General features: G+C 35.7%; 1 pseudogene; it reads right to left on the reverse strand.

Annotated features, from left to right (window-relative positions):
* LOC127160297 (uncharacterized) overlaps positions 1–5,349 on the reverse strand; it is a 49,467-nt pseudogene extending 44,118 nt beyond the window's left edge.
* Positions 5,350–6,650: the final 1,301 nt, after the last annotated feature.

Genomic DNA, 6,650 nt, shown 5'->3' on the forward strand with positions numbered 1-6,650 from the left:
CAATGTCTGTCTGTATAAAGACTTTAACCTTGGTTCAGTTTCAATGGAAACATCTTTTGGCCAGCACTACTGGAGGAAGAGATTTGAGAAGATCAGACTGGACTGGTGGAGAAAAACAGAAGTCAGATGAGATTAAGATTCAGCTCCACATTAAAGTAAAGAAGACGTTCTGCCTCGTGATGGAGAAGACTGTAAAATAGACTAAAATAAGTATTCAGCACATATTTGAAAACCAAAAGAAAGTGAGAGAGTTTTTTTAATTTTTTATTTTTTTTGTATGTTTTGAAAAACAATGTTGAAGCATGATGCAGGTGAAGACAATTATTCACATATTTTCATAAATGATAATTTGTCTCTGCATTGAAATGACCAGTAAAAAAACAAAAACAACAACAACTCTGTCTAGCTATCTTTGTGAGGACACACAATGCAGTCTCTAGCTCTTTACCCTAAACCTACCCATCAGAACTAAGTGCCTCACCCAAACCCTTACCCTAAACCTAACCTTTACCCAATTATAACCTGATCCCTAAAACCAAATCCTGACCCTCAAACAGGCCTTTAAAGGGTCTCAGAAACTGAGGACTGGCCAAAATATCCTCACTTTACAAAACTGCTTTACAAAAAATGTACACAGACAGAACATGAAAATACACCTGTAAATGCTGTAATTAATTAAATTGACTATTACAACATTTAAAAAGCCTTTTGTAAAAAGTTTAATGTAATGATTAGATGTATACCATGTATTTACATTATAATTTCTGTAATAAACATTCATGGTCATTAAAGCAATTTGTCTTTATTTGTCTGTATTTAATATTACATTTTAAAGCATTCAGTACAGTATATGGAGCAAATACCCAAATATCCATAATATCACTGACATGAAGATACATTTTGCTGTAATCTGACCTGTTATTTGTTATGTGTAGAGAGCATTTTATTAATGTTGTATTCATATTTCCTCTGGGTGCTGTGAGTTCTTCCTTCCTGCAAAATAATTCAACACAAAAGTATTTACTGAAAGCTCAAAGTGCTTTACAATCAACAATAAACATAAAATACATAAAAACAGGATAAATAATCAATAAACACTTCAAAATACACGTCATTCTCCACAAACAATCATGATATCTGAAGTGAGCAGGGGCGGATCTAGAAAATAATTTTTTAGGGTGGCAAAGGGGTGGCATGCATGCATGGAGTCTATGAGGGGTGACATACACAGTTGTGTTCACAAATATTGCATTAAGTAATCATCTATACTGTTTAAAATTAAAAATAAATAACAACATTTCAATGTCCTTCATGGCACCAAGTCAGTAAACAATATATACAAACTTCAACACGTTATACAGTAAATGTTTATGAGTTTATATCACTAAAGAAGACATGCAATTCTATTAAATTACTACTTAGATGGTATAAATCACATTTTAGTGCAAGTTTAAGATGTTAATGTCGATGATTTAATGTTACTTTCCTAACATTAGTTAGAAATATTATAATATGAAACCACTGAAACGATCAGTTTTGAAAACAATTTTGATTTTCTGTTATTAACAGAGGTGGGAATGTCTATAATTACCCAGAACACATCAACCATATAATCTAGCAACATCCCAGCAACTGCATAGCAAGAACCTAGCAACCACCCAGAATATCCTAACAACTAACTACCAACACTTCACCAAACATCTAGAACATCTGACCAAACTATTTATGTTTTTAAACAAGTCTTAAGACAATCCAGAATAAATATGTCTTTCAAATGTTTCAATCTAGTTATTACAGGTCTTAAATGATTACACACAATTCAAATACAACAATGACTCTCCTGCCCAGTGAACACTCCTGAGATCAATAACACTAACAAAATGCTCTTATTAGGAATTAATTTGCAACTCAATGTCTATTACAGTATAAAACATCAATTAAATTACAGATTGCTAATTCAGCAATTAAACATTTCCGAAAAAAATATATATGTATTTTTAGAAATGCAGTCCTGATTGTGCAGGAACATACTACTGAAGTCTTGCTGTTAGATTGAAGTCCATTTTAGGATTAATGTCTAAAATGGTTGAAGTCCATTGTTGAAACGGGAAGAAACAAACCTTTTAACATCAACGACTAAACCAAACAAACACACAGCCCCAGTGTGAAGCAGCAGCCAAACACACACACTGTACTCACACCAGAAGAGACATGACAGACTGAGTGACGTTAAAACAGATCACAGTTCCACATCAGTGTGAATCATCTCAAAAACTCACCAGCTCTTCTTGCACAGATGATCTGAAGAAGAATCACAGTAGGAGCAGCAAACACTGCAAACTCAACAATAATCACAATCACTGCAGGAAAGACGTGTGGACAGATGAGAGACACAATCAGGATGAAAACACACACACTGAAAAATTCTTGACAAAGCACAGCAGATTGATTGTCATCATTAGTGAACTGCACATGAAGATGTGTCGTACCTCTGATAAATGATCCATCAGTCCTACTGACTTCAGCTGCTCCTGGATCTGTAATTATATATGTTAGCTCAGTTCAAACATAAAAAAAAAACATACTTTATGAATGTAACATCTTAATACTTCAGATCACATTATTATGTATAAATATATACTGGAACTGAGTGAACTATATTAATACATGAAAATGTCTGTGAGATTGTAATAATCTTGACCTCCTGTGCCCTTCTCAGCAGACATGACATACGTCTAGTCTAGAGATGCATAGAACATGATGTACTGTGTGTTTCCTGAAGGGTGTGATATTTGATTTTCACTTCCCCATTTTATCATATAAATATAAGTGTCTTTCCTTTAATAAACGCCTTTGAGTGAATTACACCTTTTCTGTGTGTGGTTGTCTCAATGGTCCAGGATCCTGACTCTGCGCTCCATCGCTCAACTAAAATCGAATCTCGGCAGTCAGTGAAGTTAGATATTAAATTCTAACAATGTCTCAGCTACATACTGTATGTAACACTGATGCAACACTTCCTGAATAGGGAATGAGTTGCTGTGATGATGGCACTATATGAGAAACCACCTCCAGTGTGATGATTGTCTGAAGGCCTGAGACCATCACACCAATTCATTGGCCAGTGGTGTTTTGCACTGCCTCAGATGAATAAGTCACATATGCCTCATAAGAGTGTGCTCACACCATCTGTCCTCAGATTTTCCATGATGAAGGAAGCACTTAAAGATGGAGAATGGCAATGCAGCAACATGTTCCCTATTTAGAAAACCAGGGTTACACACATTATCAGGCCAGGGGCAAAGTCCATACAATAACAGCTGATGGAGAGAGTCAACAGAGGAGCCTGTGCTTCAGTTGAGGATGACCAGAGAAACATTAACATTATGCTGCATGTTGTTTTGTTTAAAGGTAATAATTGTGTAGTTGTTCTTATAATGCTGAGATGGTTGACAGCTATTTTACATTTTACAACTTTCAGAGCTGTGATCTCACTGTTGAGGGTTCAAAACATGTTACTCAGAACCCAGTTAGTTTGTTAGAGATCATCTCTGAACCCAGATTAGACTGATTATGACTTCTGTGTGTGGATACATGCACACACTCACACAAACACACACACACACATTTGTTTTTGTGAGTTGTGGGGACTTTCCATAGACTTCTATAGATTTTATACTGACCAAATGATATTGTCTATTCCCTAACCCAACCCTAACCCTAACCCTAAACCTAGCCCTCACAGGAAACATGTTAGCGTAGTTACACTTTCAGATAAACATCATTTACTATTTTAAATAATTTTTTAACATGTCAAAAAATTCATGTTTTACTATCCTTGTGGGGACATTTGGTCCCCACTATGTAGCAAAAACAAGTACACACACACATTCACTCAATCAAACTATTTTGAGTATTGCATTTGAATTTTCACAAAGGTTAACTTTATCCTCAGATCAGTGAGGATCAATGAGTTTTAAAAAAATAAATAAATACAAAACCTGCCCTAACTGGGTGGAACATGTTGATGAAAATTATTTGGTGATTGTATAGCATAACGAGAGATCTATAAGCTGTTTTTGTAGGCTGGTCATTTTTAACTACAAACACCACAAGTGTTATTTTCTTCCATTTTTAACAAAATAAAGCATTTCAAAACAAACATACTGGTTAAACATTAAAGCACACTAGTTCATACAAGAAAACATCATCTGAGAGCAACTGCAAAACACTGATGTGAGAAAAACAGTGATGATGTACCTTTAGTTCTGTGTGTGTTTGTAGTCGAGGGATCCTGAGAGTTTGTGATGTGGACTGTTAGTCCAGATGTATCGTGCTGATACATCATATGACAATCATATTTTAATCAGAGACTCTTCCATAACAATTTATGAGATTGATTTCTCACCTGAACTCTTGACAGTATATGTGACTGAGGTCTTGACTTGATTTCTGTGAGTAACTTCACATCTCCACTCTCTGTTGTCATCTTCATTCAGGAGTGTTGTAGTCAGAGTGATGATACAGTGTCTTCGAGCTGATATCCGATATCTGGAGTTTGATTTTGTCAGTTTAACACCAGCCTGATTCACCCAGAACAGCTGAATTCCCTCAGAACGGATCCAATCATCACAAGAGACTCCAGCAAATGAATACAACTGACAGGAGAGAGTCACAGAGCTGCCTGCACTGATCTCAGTCTGTGAGGATGATGAAGAGACTGAAACACAAAATGACACACAAATCACACACTCTTCAATCATCATGGGAGATTAAATGAACTTTTTTTTTTTAAACTGACCATATAATCATAAAATTACCATGAAGAACATGCAGATAAACACATGCATCAGCTCCTTGTTTTTGTCCATTCACATATTGTTGGCACCTGTAATATCCATAATCTTCTTTTGTGATGTTCTTGATGTTCAGAGAGCAGTCAGACCCCAGACTCAGTCTCTCATGTCTCTCGATGTCTTTCTTCTTCATCCCTAAACCAATCAGTTCAACTAATGCTGAAAGTCTGTCATAGATCCATGTAGTGTATTTGCAGTCATGAAGATGATTATTACAGGGCAGACGGACATTTTCACCAGAACTGATGAACACATGAGCATCATCCACTCCACTGGTACCTGAAACACAAGAACATTAAGTTACATATTATTGAATGAAACTTTATTGTATACATTGAACTCTTTAAAGAGCATGCAGAAATGTGTTTACCTGTGAGAAGTGAAGAGAGAATGATCAGTCCCAGCAGACACAAATGACACTTATCAGCCATTTTCTTTTTCTGTCAGTCTTCCTCTTCATTACATGCTCACAACACTTTCTTTAAATACTATCAGCTCTTCCTGTGTTTGTTCACTTCCTCTGATCTGATTGGCTGAGTTTTTAAATTCTGCCAGTGTCAGTCAGAATGAAGACGTGTAGAAATTTCTTTTAAATATCACTAATAAGTCTTTTTCATTGATGTTTAAATGTGATTTACACTACACTTAACCTGTAATAGGAACAAAGCCAATTCTCTCTAACACAAAATGCACATGTTTGCCCTCAAAGAAGATTTAAATTTAGTTTTGTTTTTGATCTTGGTCAGTGGTTATAAAAACATTAATGTTCTTTTAATGTGGTGCGTTGTCGCCCTGTCTGCGTAAAATCATATAATGTGAATGGTGTATATTCTCTTGCTTGATACTGAAAAATGAGTTGAAAGTACTGAGTCATGGAGGAGACACTGTTTCTCAAGCACTTTCTGTGAGCACAATTCAAGAGACAATCCCAAATGTGTCCCACCCCACCCCCTCCTCTCCCAAATAAATGGGAATCACCAGGGGAAAGGCTTTACTCTATCACTTTGTTTTAAGCAACAGAGGTGTCTAGTTTTTGCAACTATTTGAGACATTTGTACTGTACTAATTTTAATCATATCAACACACAAACACACAAACAACACTAATGGTCGTCTTTTGTCTCTTTGTGTTTCTGTTACTGCTGACTGTGGAAACTCATTTATTTTTTGACATTTGTTTAACCCACACAGGTCTGAGATCATCTCTGTATCCAGTTTAGATGGATGTCTGTGAATTCTCACACATTCAGATGTCAGTTCCTCTTCTTTCTTTAACTTGGTTTCTACAACTGAAATTCAGCTTCTTTCTTTCATATCAATGTTTACTGCAAACCATTTACAAATTCACTGTTAGTCTCATTTGTGGAGTGTATCTAAAGTGTTTTTTGTTTGTTTGTTTGGTGTTGAGATGCTGACAACACTGTTTCCACATGTTCAAGGCTGTAAATGCTTCACCCAACGGTTGTGGGTTTCACTGTACAACACCCTTAGCAACCACCTTAGCAACGTAATCAATCAATAATTTTGAATCAAAACTGTTTCATGTATTATATATTTCGATAGAATTAACTGCTTGTTATTTATTTAATGAAATATAATTGACTCCTGTTGGTGTTGTGTTGCATCATTCATCTTTAATTTTGAGACCACTCTGCTTTGTGTCATGCCTAACAACCCCTTCAGCCGTGATTTATTCACAATGCAGCACAGGCTCTTGTACCTTATCACTTATTAGAGTATTATCAGAGAAATGGACTGGGTGAGTGAGATTAACTGTATCTGAAACAGCATTCAT

The sequence above is a fragment of the Labeo rohita genome, unplaced genomic scaffold (genome assembly GCF_022985175.1).
Source record: "Labeo rohita strain BAU-BD-2019 unplaced genomic scaffold, IGBB_LRoh.1.0 scaffold_320, whole genome shotgun sequence".
Classification (NCBI taxonomy): Eukaryota; Metazoa; Chordata; class Actinopteri; order Cypriniformes; family Cyprinidae; genus Labeo; species Labeo rohita.